Consider the following 16,285-nt stretch of genomic DNA (forward strand, 5'->3'; position numbering starts at 1 on the left):
TGGACACATACTCAGAAAATGCCTACATTGTATCAAAAAGAAGTTAAATCAAAGCTCCGTCCTCCAAACCTATTAAATCAACATCAGGAGCATCAACTTTTTAAAACAACTGTTGGCTTAAATCATGATATAAAGGGCTGTATAAAACTAGAAAATTCCGCAAGAAATTTTAACTGTCATTATCAAGCAGCTGGTATTAAGAAGCATCCTCAGCATCATCAGGAATAACAGACTGATAAAAGAGAGCAGTGGGTCCCAGGTTTTGTGGAACGCTGTCAAAGATCCCCTCTGTTGTGAGTCGGTGGAGAAACATGTTTCCATTTAAGGAGAATGTTACGTCTGGTGGGCAGGGTGGTAAAGGCCACGACACGTTGTGTAGTAATGGGCAGATTTTTAGAAGGAGGGGGCTCAAAAAGGGCAGTCAGAGGATTGGGTTTCTAATTTGTGTTAAGAGCCTGTTTGAGGGTTTGAAATATATCAGACCAAAATTCAGCAAGCTTCGGACACGTCCAGAACATATGTGCATGGTCGGCTGGGGACTGCTTACAGCGGTTACAAGCATCACTGTGACTAGGGTATATCTTAGCCAATTTAGCAATGGTGAAATGGGCTCTATGAAGCACCTTCCACTGTAATAGGCCGTGCCTGGCACAAATCGAAGATGAGTGCACCAGTTTCAGAATGTCCATCCAATGGACCTCAGTATTGTCTACCCCCAAATCCTTTTCCCATGCATTTTTAGGTGAGACAGTGAGGACTGGGCTCAGAAGAGCAATCTTATTATAAATGACAGATATCATTCGTTTGTGTTGTAAGTTGAGAGACAGGAATTGGTTCATCTCAGCTTATGGGGGGCGGTTTGGAAAATATGGGAATTGCTTTTGCCTATTAGGCAGGCTGAATTTCTCCGACATAAATGCAAAGGACGCAAAAACCCCTTGATCATACAGGTCGTATGGTCGTCATTTTGAGGCCTTTATCTGACCATATGCAAAATGTAAGGCTGACAATGGTCGCCATGTTGAGCTCGCCACCTGCCTCGTCTGCGGGGCTAACACTCGCTCCCTGGTCTTTTACAGTCTGTCTGGTTTCATAGGTTGACATATTTCGCTGGTGTATCCGTCAAACAAGATGAATATTACTATTTGTTGTGATTTCGGGGTCCTGAAACATGAAATTATAAAAAGTTGCGGGAGTGAGACTCAACATGGGTCTACTCAATCCCAGCCAAACCGGAAGTAGAAACTTCAGGATTTTAAAACTGTGATTTAGCAGTCATTTTTAACTTTTTCCACACAAAAAAAAACATACTTCCATGTTGACAAAACCCTCACACAAGTCATAGTTTTTTCGTTAGAAGAAGTTTTTTCGAAGCATGTGTCTCTGCATTTCAGTGCATTAGTTTGACCTGACCATTGGCTCTCACAGAGCTGGCCTCTGATTGGCTCTCACAGAGCTGGTCTCATACCTTTATATCTAGCTTTTTTAATATTATTTTCAAATATTCAGCTTTTTCATATTTTGCACATATTCAGCTTTTTAAATATTGTTTTCAAATATTCAGCCCTTTTATACATTTTCACATATTAAACTTGTGAATATTCTTTTCAAATATTCAGCTTTTTCATACTTTGGCACATATTCAGCTTTTTAAATATTATTTTCAAATATTTAGCCCTTTCATACTTTTGCACATATCCAGCTTTTTAAATATTATTTTTAAATATATAAAGCTTTTTTATATTTTTGCAAACATTAAGCTTTTTTTCACTGTAGCTTCATCATTAAAGCATTTCCACGCATTTTCTGCAGGAAATGCATTTTCTAGTTGGTGGAAATGCTTTAAGCATTACCAACCTATATTATCCTAATCTTTATTATTGGTGGAAATGCTTTAAGCATTTCCAACCTAAGGTATCCTGATCTTTATTATTGGTGGAAATTCTTTAAAGATCACTTATTATACTAATTTTCTGGTCTTAATTTATTTTTCATCACTCCAATAGAGCAGCGTGACATGATTCACCGCCCAATAAACTATGTAGATTTTGGGGAAACTGTTCCGGTCCTCTGTGCACTTTCTACAGTCTCTGTGAACACTCTGTTTAGGTGATTCCTTGTGTTTGCCCCTGTTCTGCTGAGCCCACTCCGTTGTCATTCAGCATGTTTCCATTAGCCCTATAGAGTGTTTCAGGCCACGCCCTCTCAAATGGCCTCCATTACAAAAAAGGCCCCAGAGGGATTTACAGTCTAAGTTCACTCTAAGTTCTTTTAAATCTAGACTGAAGACTTTTCCATTTTATTTTCAGTAAACTGCCTTGTAACTTTTGTAACGTAACCATCTTTTATGTTTTAAAAATGACCTTTTATGTGTTTTAAATCTTTTATATGTTTTAAATGACCTTTTATGTGTTTTAAATTTATATGTTTTACGTGTTATTTCTCCCAATGCTTTTAATATTTTTTATGTGAAGCACTTTGAATTGCCTTGTTGTTGAATTGTGCTATACAAATAAACTTGCCTTGCCTTGCCTTGCCTTGCCTTGTGCTCACAGAGGTTGGTTGGTTGGTTGTTGGGCCTGCTTTTGCTCTTGGCATGAGTGGCATGACATCACTGTGTTCTTGAGTTCTGCAGAGAGTCCTGGCCACCCAATTGAAGATTTTGCTCTGTCTCTACACTTTGTTAGCCCCTGATGTCCATCATGTATTTCTGTGGGATGTTGGCTCTCTGTGACAGTGGAATGACAACCCATCAGCCTCTGATAGCTAATTTTTTACCTTCATGTATGCTCTGACGTTTGGTGGTACATTTACACTGTATTCTGGCCATCTGCTTCTTATGAATTTGATAACAGACTGCAGCTCGCTGTCAGCTGCAGTGGCCATTTTGATGCTTTCCATCCTGCGTGGAGATGCTGGGATGCCTCCGAAGCTCCATAACACTCCACCTTGCTATGTGTGTCAGTCTCTTCTTTTGTGTAAGTTTGTGGGCTTCAGGACAAGGCATCTGCAAAAAGAGTTTTTCCTGGCACATATGAGAATAAGGATTGTCTTGCATTTTTGAGCTTCAAGTTGTAGATTTGAAGTTTTTCTTTATAATTGTCATAGAGAACCTGGAGATTTGTTTTCCGCCACCTGCCTTCAGCTTTCCTACGATCACTTTTTTATATTCTTACCAACGTGGAATTTCTCCATGGAGACTCTTTTTTTTGCCAGAAACCACTTTCACCTTAGTGGGTGCAATGATATCAATAATATTTATAATTTTTACATTGAAATTATCAACAAGCTCATTTACTAGGACCCAGAGGAGGGTTGGTGTGGAGGAGAAAGCCTGCATAAATGATCTACAGGGGTTTTCTGTGATATTACCCTTCGTGGTGACTTTTCTTTGAACATCAGTCTGCACAGAGATAGCACTCTCAAAGAAAACACAGGAATGATAAGAAAGAACAACATCAATCACAGCAACCATAGAAATAATCACACCCTTAGACATGACTAAGTCCGGAGTGTGACCTTTGTTGTGTGTGGGCTCGGTTACATGCTAAATAAATAAATAGTTTTCAATGACACAATACATTTTAATAAAGAGGAAACAATGGATAAAGAGGAACAATGCGGATTCCGTCCTGGACGTGGAACAACGGACCAGCTCCACACTCTCGCAAGGATCCTGGAGAGGGCCTTGGAGTATGCCCATCCAGTCTACATGTGCTTTGTGGATCTGGAGAAGGCATACGACTGGGTCCCCCGGGAGATACTGTGGGAGGTGCTGCGGGACTATGGGGTGAGGGGGTCACTTCTGTGGGCCATCCAATCTCTATACACCCAAAGTGAGAGCTGTGTCCGGATCCTCAGCAGTAAGTCGAATTCGTTCCCGGTGGGGGTTGGCCTCCGCCAGGAGTGCGCTTTGTCACCAATCCTGTTCGGGATTTTCATGGACAGGATATCGAGGCGTAGTCGTGGTGTGGAGGGGTTGGAGTTTGGTGGGCTAAGGATCTCGTCTCTGCTTTTTGCAGATGACGTGGTCCTGATGGCATCGTCGGTCAGTGACCTTCAGTACTCACTGGATCGGTTCGCAGCTGAATGTGAAACGGCTGGGATGAGGATCAGCACCTCTAAATCTGAGGCCATGTCTCTCAGCAGGAAACCGGTGGGTTGCTTACTCCAGGTAGGGAATGAGTCCTTACCCCAAGTGAAGGAGTGCCTCAGGATCATGTTCATGAGTGAGGAGACGATGGAACGAGAGTTTGGCCGAAGAATCGAAGCAGCAGGGGCGGTGTTGCAGTCACTCTACTGCACCGTTGAGCTGAACCGGAAGGCAAAGCTCCCGATCTACCGGTCAATCTTCCTTCCTACCCTCACCTGTGCCCGTGAAAGCTGGGTCATGACTGAAAGAACGAGGTCGTGGGTACAAACGGCTGAAATGGGTTTTCTCTGGAGGGTGGCTGGAGTCTCCCTTAGAGATAGGGTGAGAAGTTCAGCCATCTATGAGGAACTCGGAGTAGAGCCTCCATAGGGAGGTGTTCCAGGCACGTCCAGCTGGGAGGAGGCCTTGGGGAAGATCCAGGACTAGGTGGAGAGATTATATCTCCACACTGGCCTGGGAACGCTTCGGGATCGCCCAGTTAGAGCTGGTTAATGTGGCCCGGGAAAGGGAAGTTTGGGGTCCCCTGCTAGAGCTGCTGCCCCTGCGACCCGACCCTGGATAAGTGGTTGAAGATGAGATGATGAGATGAGATGGGACAATAAAGTTTAAAGTAAACCTGCAGGCCCTCTGAGAGGCAGGGTGAAAGATGGGCCTAATAGGAAGGACAACACGGCAACAACAGCAATGGAAACAGACAACAAGACGAACACCAGAACTCCAGGAAATGAGGAGAAGACCCTCCGGAAGTGTGTATGCGGATGGGAGAAAGTGACCACATTCAGGGCGTTGCGAATCCACCAGGGGAAGCGAAAGTGTGGGCAGAGGGTCCAACAGCAACCTTGCACTGCCTGGCAGGTGAGACGAGACAGACCAAAGCCAGGTCAAAACACAGAATAGCCAATGGACCCAATGTTGCAGACGGCAAAGAGGACGGAACAGAGAACAGAGGACGGGGTCAGAGGACGACCCCCCATGCAAGCTCCTAGACCCAGTCGCCACCAATTCACACAGAAAAGAGCCAAAAGCAGAGACCAAGAATCCAGCTAGAAAGAGCAAACTCAAATGGCCAAAGTCAAGTGAGGCAGAGGCATGGCGTATGCTAGACACAGATCAGGGGCCTGTTTCACAGAGCAGGTTTAGTGAAAACTCTGAGTCTGTTAACCCTGAAATGAGGGAAACTCTGAGTTTTCCGTTTCACAAAGGGAGGTAACTCAAACCAGAGAGAGAGGGGTAACTCTAGCCTGTTTCACAAAGAGAGGTAACTTACCCTCTCGGTCAGTTACCATGGTAACATGCTCTCTGAAACTAACCTGGTCGGGACCAGGTTTTTCTCAGAAAACCATGAGTTTCTCTCTGTGTCTGCCCTCTTTCAGCCACACACGGTGTTTGATTTCCTCATTCATTCAGTCAGCGGGCGAGTTTTGGCGTAGTATAGTTCCGTCTGTTTTTCAGAAAATCACTGCAAACATCAGACATTAGAAGTTATATTAGGTCGCAACTATTTCACTACCATGACGTGTCCTTTTGATAACGATCCCGTGGATGAAGGTGCAGAATTACTGTGCAGAGAATTAAATATTCGTCGGGAGATGATTATCAGACCGCGCATAGACGTCCTTAATATACTGCAGCCATAATTACAAAATGAATGAAATGGATCTTTTGAGCAAGTTGAATGTATTTGACTTAGCGTTTCCTAAATATAATCCCAGCTTTTCTTGCAATTCAAAGGTTCAAAAGTGTGTGCTTTTAGTTGGGTTACCGGTATATAAACTACTCCTATATAGCCTTCTGATCCAGAATATCACCTATAATGCGAGGGGGCTGAATACGGCACAACACCGTTTTATGTCACAGTCCATCTCACCCCTCCTTACATTTCCAACATTAACAACCAGTAATGCTCTCATATCACAGCAGATATTGTGTGTTGCGCTGCGTTTTTTTGCAAATGGGAGTTTTTTATACAACATTTATATGTTGTATAAAAAACAGCCACTTACGGTAATATTTACTTTACCATGTAAAACGTGCTCAAAATGAGGCATCAACATGAGATTTTGCCGATGTTTTACCTGTTTGAATACCTGTATGTTTTTATGTTTCATCTTAAGCTGCTGCCAAGTGCGCTTCTCCCCCGCGGGGTTGCACTTAAATGAAATAAACTAATAGGCTCCCACTCAAGCAGTTTCCCCTGTGATATTACTGTGATTGCAAAGGACTACATTTAAACTTATGCACTGGCCCGAGCCGCAATGTTCTCCCGCACCGTCTCCCTCTCTTTTGCTGCTGCAGCTTTGTAAACATGCTCAAACTCTCCGTATGAGCGCATTAATATTTCCAATTCCAGTTGTAGCGTAGCCCTTCGCTTCCCCATTGCCATGGTGACTCGTCGAATCAGGGCTCCATTGATGCTGTCTTTTTTTACTTGTGGAGCACGCGCTTAACTCCAGGTCAAACTACTCTTTAGTTGATCAACCTAATGCAAATCTGCTGTTCTGGAACCGAAAACTCAGAGTTTCCTATCTCAGAGTAGAACAACTCAGAGTTCAGGGTTAGACTCAGAGTTTTTTTAACCTGCTTTGTGAAACAGGCCCCTGGTCAAGAAACTGGGGGAAACATGGCGAGGAGGTGTGGAAACAACCTCAATCAGGTTGGGGACATCCTGTACCAGGTCTACAAGGACAGGTTTGGCCACACAAAGAGAGACAGGAAGGAGGGAAAAGGAGATTAACCATCTAGTGCGTGGGTGTCAAACTCTGGCCCACGGGCCAAATTTGGCCCGCCGTGTAATTTCATTTGGCCCTTGAGGCAATATCAAATTAACATTAGAGCTGGCCCGCCGGTATTATACAGCGGCAGTGCTGCTGTAACACCGCATTCACCACTAATACTACAAATCCCATTATGCTCTGCTGTTGTTTTAGCGCGCCAGCCATGCTCTCTCCTCTGTGTCAGTAGCGATCCGTGTTCTTGGGCAACGCTTCGGCTGAAAGCCGGCCGGCTCACCCCCTCTCCGTTCCTCTCTCCCAGAAGTGCTGCGGCCTCATACTACAACTGTCAGTGTCACTGTGTTACCCCTACCAAAAATGGCGAAAAGGAAGGAAGAAAACAGAACTTTTCTGGACAGGTGCGAGACAGAATATCTGCTTATATATGTAAAAGACAGACCCGTTTGTGGAGCCAGCGTGTCGGCAACTAAGGAGTACAACATTAGGCGACACTATGAAACGAAACACCAGGACAAGTACAAGGATCTGGACACGACTCAAAGGAGCCAGAAAGTAGAGGAGATGAAAAGAGGTTTTGTTTCACAACAGAATATGTTCAAAAAAGCCACAGCACAAAATGAGGCTGCTGTAAAGGCAAGTTATATTGTGTCAGAAGAAATTGCCAAATCAACCCGAACCTTTAATGAGGAAGAGTTTGTTAAAAAGTGCATGCTGAAAGTTTGTGACCAAGTGTGCCCAGAGAAAAAGCAGGCCTTTTCAAACGTAAGCCTGAGCAGGAACCCACACAGTCTCATCTCAAGCCAGCTTGATGCGCTGAACCTGCAGCTACAGGAGCGGGGTCGCATCATCACAGATATATACTCGTCAGTGAGAGCTTTTAAAACTAAACTCTGCCTGTGGGAGAATCAGCTGCTGCAAGGAAACCTTGGCCATCTCCCCTGCTGCCAAACCATTAAAACGCAGATCTCTACCGCTGTGTGCGCACAGTTTGCTGAAAAACTCAGTGTACTCGGCGTTGAGTTTAGCTGGCGATTTAGCTACTTTGATGGTCAGAAATGTAGATTTGAACTGCTTAGTAATCCCTTCGCAGTTGATGTGGAAAAAGCACCAACTAACCTCCAAATGGAGCTGATTGCAATAATTCAATTCAATTCAATTCAATTTTATTTATAGTGTCAAATCATAACAAAAGTTATCTCAGGACACTTTACAGAGTAGGTAAAGACCACACTCAATGACTTATTTATGATTTACATAGACCCAACAATTCCTCTGTAGAGTACAGTGGCAACGAAAACCTTCCCTATAACAGGCAGGAACGTCAGACAGACCCAGCTCTGTGGAGGACGGCCATCTGTCTTGACCGGTTGGGGAGGAAGAAAAGGAGAGAGAAAGAGAGAAAAGACACACAGATGGACAGAGAGAGACAGACACACTTCCAGAGATGCAAGCAAAGCCTAACAGTAACTATAATATTTATAGTAATGTGAATATAACGTATATGTTAAGGCAGTTAATACAACAGAATAGTAGAAACAAGCACAGCTAAGGTGACAGAATATGAAAATGATAATAATTATGGTGGCAAACATGATCAATGATGAGTAGTGGCAATAGCAGCTACGATACAGCTACAAATTTTATAGTTTATTAAACTAGTGATAGTATATATGAGTAACAGTGACAATAGCAGCAGGAAGCGTCATGTAGGACCATAGTAGCAAGCACCACCACGATCAGCAGAGACCTGCGAGACGACAAAGCACAAACAGCTCCGGGGAAGAAGCTGAATCAGTAACATGCATTGATGGGACATGAATGATTCAGACAGAGAGGAGAGAAGCTCAGAGTATCAGGAAAAGTATTATCCCCCGGCAGACTAGGCCTATAGCAGCATAATTAAGCAGAATAAAGTCTCATCGTAAGCCCTAGCTGTAAGCTTTATCAAAAAGGAAAGTTTTAAGTTTACTCTTAAATATGGGGACAGTGTCTGCCTCCCGAATAACATTTGGGAGTTTGTTCCACAGGAGAGGAGCTTGGTAGCTGAAGGCTCTGCCTCCCATTCTACTTTTGGAGACTCTAGGAACGACGAGTAGCCCTGCATTCTCAGAGCGCAGAGATCAAGTTGGGTGATACGGTACTATGAGCTCTTTAAGATACGACGGAGCCTGACCAATAAGAGCTTTGTACGTAAGGAGAAGGATTTTAAATTCTATTCTAGATTTTACAGGTAGCCAGTGCAGAGAAGCTAATACAGGAGAAATATGTTCTCTTCTATTTGTTTTAGTTAGTACACGAGCTGCAGCATTTTGGACCAACTGGAGACTCTTAACAGACTTATTGGAGCAGCCTGATAATAAGGAATTGCAATAGTCCAGCCTAGAAGTAACAAATGCATGAACAAGTTTCTCTGCATCTTTCTGAGACACAATGTTCCTAATTTTTGCAATATTACGCAGGTGAAAATATGCAGTCCTTGTTGTTAGTTTTATGTGAGAATCGAAGGACATATCCTGATCAAAAATAACACCCAGATTCCTTACTGTGGTGCTGGAGGACAACACAACATCATCCAGAGTAACAATGTCTTTAGCTATTGAATTTCGGAGGCCTTTGGGGCCAAGTACAATAATTTCAGTTTTGTCTGAGTTTAACATCAGAAAATTGCAGGTCATCCAGCTTTTTATTTCCTTAATGCACATTTGAAGTTTATCTAACTGATGGGTTTCTTCTGGTTTGATCGACAAATATAATTGTGTATCATCAGCATAACAATGAAAGTTAATGGAGTGCTTCCTTATAATATTTCCTAAGGGAAGCATATATAAGGTGAAAAGAATCGGTCCAAGGACAGAACCCTGTGGGACTCCGTGACTAACTTTAGTGTGCATGGAGGATTTGTCATTAACATGTACAAACTTAGATCTATCTGATAAATATGACTTAAACCAGCTCAGTGCGGTTCCTTTAATGCCGATCAGATGCTCTAGTCTGTGTAGCAGGATGTGATGGTCAATAGTGTCGAAGGCAGCACTAAGATCTAGTAAGACAAGTACAGAGACAAGTCCTTTGTCTGAAGCTATTAGAAGGTCGTTAGTAATTTTCACCAGTGCTGTCTCAGTGCTATGATTTGCTCTAAATCCTGACTGGAAATCCTCAAATAACTCATTATTATGTAAAAAGTCACACAACTGATTGGCAACTAATTTCTCGAGGATCTTAGAGAGAAAAGGAAGGTTAGATATAGGTCTATAGTTGGCTAGTACCTCAGGATCAAGACTGGGCTTTTTAAGAAGAGGTTTAATTACAGCTACTTTAAAAGACATTGGTACATAACCTGCTGATAAAGACATGTTAATCATATCTAATACAGGAGTGCTAATTAAAGGTAACACTTCTTTAAGTAACCTAGTTGGAATAGAGTCTAGAAGACAAGTAGAAGGTTTTGATGCTGAAATAGTAGAGGTTAATTTGTTAAGGTCGACTGTAGAAAAGCAGTCCAAGAATATATCAGGTCGTACAGTTTGTAAGGTTCCTGGGTTCGATGAAAGATTGGTGCCAAGCGAGTTGATTTTGTCCCTTATAGTTATAATTTTGTCATTAAAGAAGGTCATGAAGTCGTTACTGCTGAGGGTTATAGGAATACATGGCTCAATAGAGCTGTGGCTCTCTGTCAGCCTGGCTACAGTGCTGAAAAGAAATCTAGGATTGTTCTTATTCTCCTCTATTAAAGATGAGTAATATGCTGCTCTGGCATTACGGAGGTCCTTCCTATAGGTTTTAAGACTTTCTTGCCAAACTAAGTGAGATTCCTCCAGTTTAGTGGAGCGCCATTTACTTTCCAACTTTCGCGATATTTGTTTTAATTCACGGGTTTGTGAGTTATACCACGGAGCTAACTTCCTCTGTTTTATTATCTTCTTTTTTAAAGGAGCAACAGAGTCAAGTGTTGTTCTTAGAGAGCCTGCAACACTTTCAACAAGGTGCAGGGCAGTTGCTAGGAATTCTGGGCCCCCTGAAAGAATATCGGTGTGGGCCCCTCTACCCTATTCCTTGCCACCTTCAATTGTATTGTTTTTCAGTGTTCTGCTGTGGGGTCAAACTCAGATGAAGCAGGCACTGCTGATTCTGGAGCAGCAGAGGATAAAGGTTTATTGTTAAATTATATATATTGTATACAATGATGGCGGGCGTAAGTAGCTCAGTCCGTTGGGACTTGGCTTGGGAACCAGAAGGTGACTGGTTCAAGTCCTGATGTGGATAAAATATTTTTAAACCATTCAAAAGTCAGTGTAAACTGTCCAAAATTCTAAATAGTCTTTTTTTTTACTTTGTTGTTGTCAAAAAAACAGAACAACAACGACAAATCTTTGAACAATTAACTTTTTTTGTATTTAGACTATTCAAATGTCCCACTAATGACACATTTTACAAGACCACATTGAACACATCATGAAAACGTAACTGACCTTCGTCAGATGCTCATAATTACTGAGTAGAAATTGAATGGGTCATAATACAATTGAATGCAGCCTCTGAATGGGCGCTTACTGGAGCACTGTCCGACAGTGTTATGTGCGAAACACACAGTCACGGTGGTAGCCCCTAAATTAGTAACATTCAGTTATAGCTACTCTAGGAACCGTCGCTCTACAATGACCTGGCGATTTTTTTTAAATGAACTGGCGACCTGTCCAGAGCGGGGCCCGATGACAGCTAGCGTAGGCTCCAGCCTGCGCCCCGTCAAAGGTAATATTACAGACATTAAATGAATGAACAAGCAGGCTAATTGTTTAAGCCGCCCTCGGTAGTTTACTCTCACCATTCTTAAAAAAAAAGGTTTTGATGTCTTGGGCCCCTGCTCTGCTGTTCCTACACCTGACCTCTTTCTCAACTCTTTTCTGGTGTCCAGACTTATGTTTTTTGGGGGGCATACTGACTCTGCTGCAGTTAGCTTCTCTACCGGCTAGCATTTAATTCCGATGAGGAAGAACCCCGGGAAGAAAGAGCCGCGGTGTGGACCAAACCATTTTCTAAGAAGGGGCCAGGGGGGTTATTGAATAGAATAAACATATATATAGAGTATTGTACAACTTGTGGCTTTGTTTTAATTCGGATTCATTCTTATGAATATATATTAGTTCAGTGCATAATCATTTTGTCATAGAGGCTACTGGAGCAGTGTGTGGGCCCTGGCTGGCTGTGGGCCCTTAGAATTGTCATCACCTTTCCCCCCTATACGACGGCGCTGACAAGGTGATCAATTTCAGAGAAACTAACGTTAGTGCAGGAGTCTTGAATATTAGGATGAGGCATTAAAGTAAATGCAGATGGAATCGCTTCCTTAAATTTAGTTATAGCACTATCAGATAAACATCTGGTGTAGACACTTTTACCCAGTGGTGAGTAGTCCTGTAATATGAATTCAAAAGTCATTAAATAATGGTCTGATAAAATAGGATTCTGTGGAAAGACTATTAAGTCATCAATTTCCACACCATAAACCAAAACAAGGTCGAGGGTGTGATTAAAACAGTGAGTAGGTTTATGTACACTCTGACTAAAACCAATCGAATCTAATAGAGAGATAAACGCGATACTGAGACTATTATTATCGCTGTCCACATGAATATTAAAATCACCTACAATTATTACTTTGTCGGATTTAAGGACTAAATTTGACAGAAACTCTGAGAATTCGGACAGAAATTCAGAGTACGGACCAGGAGCACGGTACACTATAACAAATATAATTGGCTGCACAGTTTTCCAGGTTGAATGTGAAAGACTAAGAACAAGACTTTCAAATGAATTATAATTTAGTTTAGGTTTAGGGTTTATTAATAGGCCTGAATTATAAATAGCTGCAACGCCTCCTCCTCGACCACTCCCTCGAGAAATATGAGTATTAATATGACTGGGAGGAGTGGATTCATTTAGGCTAACATATTCTTCGGGACGCAGCCAGGTTTCGGTCAGACAGAGTAAATCAATATGGTTGTCTGATATCAGATCGTTTACTAATACAGCTTTAGATGAGAGAGATCTAATGTTTAAAAGTCCACATTTTATTTTCTGATATTGTTGCATTGTCGCAGATTTTGCGTTGATTTGTATCAAGTTTTTCTTTGTAGCTCCTCTTCTGTTCATTTTTGATCTGTTTAATTTAAATGATCGTGGGGCAGACAGTGTTTGTATACTAAACTGAGCTGGAAAATGCTCCACAGGGAGCGCAGAGAGGTGTGTAAGACTGCCACTCTGCTTCCTGGGCACCTGCGATAAGGGCAGCGCAGAAAGGTGTATTAAACTGCGACTCTGCTTCCTGATCCCAACACTGGGTTGTCATGGTTTTAGACCGCTAACAACTGCGCCCAGGTTCTTAGATATGAGAGCGGCACCCTCCAAAGTAGGATGAATACCATCTCTCCTAATAAGACCAGGTTTTCCCCAGAAAGACTGCCAATTATCTACGAAGCCCACATTATTTACCGGGCACCATCCAGACAGCCAGCGACCGAATGATGACATGCGGCTATACATGTCATCGCAAGTCAAGTTGGGCAGGGGACCAGAGAAAGTTACGGAGTCCGACATAGTTTTTGCATAAGAACACACCGACTCCACATTAATTTTAGTGACCTCCGATTGACGTAATCGGGTGTCATTACCGCCGACGTGAATAACAATCCTACCATATTTACGTCTATCCCTAGCCAGAAGTTTCAAATAGGATTCAATGTCGCCCGCTCTGGCCCCTGGGATGCATTTTACTATTGTCCCTGGTGTCACTAAGTTCACGTTTCTCAAAATGGAGCTGCCAATAACCAGTGTTGTTTTCTCAGCAGGCGTGTCACTGAGTGGAGAAAACTTGTTTGAAACGTGAACGGGTGGATGGTTAACCATGGGCTTCGATTTAGAACTATGCTTTCCTCTCACAGTCACCCAGGAGGACCCTGGCTGCTCAGGGATTGCCGGGGGAGGGCTAGCAGGAGCTAACGCTACACTATGTGGCTTCGCACCGGCTAAAGTTGTAGGTGGCTGGCTAGCTACTGTAGCGTAAGACTGAGCTTCCATGGTGCGGAGCCGTGCCTCTATCTCACTGAGCCTCGCCTCCAGCGCTACAAATACACTACACCTATTACACTTACCATTATCACTAAAGGAGGCAGAGGAGTAGCTAAACATACGACACTCCGAGCAAGAGAGAGCAGGAGAGAGAGCGGGGGAAGCCATCACCAGCCGTGAAGCTAACTGCTAAGCTAAAGTGGCTAACAGCGTGTAACGATTAATTAGCCAGAAAGCGGCTGAAAGAAGGAGAGCTGTGAGTGCTTGAGTAGAACTAGTGGATGTTTAAATGTTAAGCGGTAGTTAGCCGCTGTGGTGAATATTATAGCAAAAACAGTTGAATTTAGCGAGAGCAGCTAACAGTGAAACAACAACGAGTGACCAACACACAAGCACCGGAAATAACGTAATACGTCACCGTAACACGTCAGCACGTACCAGAGCAGGAGGCGGATTCCCGTCGCAGCAGACAGTGGCCTGCTGCGTCTCTCTAATTAACGTTATATTCATGCACTTTCTCTTGCTACTTCAAGGCTTGAATGTTTGATTCATTCATTATTGTTATTTTATTTTCAAATGTATTATTAGCCTGTGGAAAAAGTTTATTTTGATATTTACCTAAGAAGGCTGCAAATAGAAAAGAGGTTCTTCAAAGACGCCTTTAAGCGTGTCAGACAGCTGCTGGAGGCGAAGAAGAGTGGGAAGCTTGAAACCACCAGGGAGCAACTGGAATAGCACGTCGGAGAGCAGTACAGTGATCCATTGAAGAACGTCCCATTAGGATCACCGGGGTACGTGCACCTCCAGTTACTGGGTTCAACATCATGCCCACTAAGCTCAGTGAAGTTAGGCAGGTCGTGAGGAAGGCAAGGTCGTCATCAGCCCCAGGCCCCAATGGAGTCCCCTACAAGCTATATAAGAACTGCCCTAAGGTGTTAGAGTTGCTATGGTACCTCATGAGAGCTGCCAAGAAAAGAGCAACACATTCCATCCGAATGGCAAAGAGCTGTAGCGGTCTTCATTCCCAAGGAAGCAAACTCCAAAGACATCAGCCAGTTCAGGAACATCACCCTGCTGAATTTGGAAGGAAAAATCTTTTTTTCCGTGCTGGCCAAAAGGATCATCAACTACCTGCTCGAAAACGGCTACATAGACACCAACAGCCAGAAAGCACGAGTCCCAGGCTTTCCAGGGTTTGTCGAGCACTCCACAATGATCTGGGACCAGATCCAGAAGGCAAAAAAGGAGAGGACGGACTGCTATATCGTCTGGCTGGATCTAGCAAACGCATATGGATCAGTCCCACACCATCTGATCAACTATGCCATTGAGTTCTTTCACATGCCCTCCCGCATCAAGACCATGGTTGCACCCTACTTCAATGACCTGCAGATGTGCTTTGCTCTCCAAGATTTCACCGACGGATGACAACAGTTGGAGGTAGGCATCGCTATGGGCTGTGCCAAGACAAATAATTGGAGGGATCAGGCTTCCAGCTGGGAAGAGACTACCCCCACTGAGGACGTACAAGGACGATGTCACAAGCCTTCTTCAGACCGCAGCATGTACATCAAGACTGCTAAAAAGGAGGGACGAGCTGATGTTGTGGGATCAAATGAGGATCAAGCCTGTAGACAGACACTGGTGTGTCAACCATATGGCCTCTAGGGGGATTGGGGAAACAGAAGGACTCACTTCTTTTTTTTGAAAAAAAAAAAAAAAAACAAGAGAGAAAGAAAGAATGAAATATGTATGTGAACTGAAAATCATCTTGTGATTGTGAAAGTTTAAAGTTTAATGTAATATTAATTCAAATATCAAAATCAAATATGTAATATTTGATTTAGTAATTTAGCAAGCAACACAACAAAGCAAGACAATTTAACGAGACTGATCAGTAGGGATGGAAGGATACATGAGGATATTGAATTAAAAACAACTAAGGCTTATAAGTCTTATGAGACGACGGACTCACTGCCGGAGAACGTCAACAAACAAAGTCAAAAGTAGGTAGCACCATCTGATTTATTTTTCATCTTAACCAATAGGACTCGACGCACATTTTAATCAATTTTAACTGTCTCAAGATACATCGTTAGATCCCTAGCTCAGATTTCAGCACCAACCAGAAGTTAGAGGGAGAAACTGCGCGCACGCACGCACACACACACACACACACACACACACACACACACACACACACACACTGCAGACTGTCGCAAACACGCAGGCTGCAGAGAGGTGTGTGTGAGAGAAAGAGAGAGAGAGAGAGAGAGAGAGAGAGAGAGAGAGAGAGAGAGATATGACATATATATATCTATTTTGTGTGAATTGG

The sequence above is a fragment of the Echiichthys vipera genome (assembly GCF_963691815.1).
Source record: "Echiichthys vipera genome assembly, chromosome: 16".
Lineage (NCBI taxonomy): Eukaryota > Metazoa > Chordata > Actinopteri > Perciformes > Trachinidae > Echiichthys > Echiichthys vipera.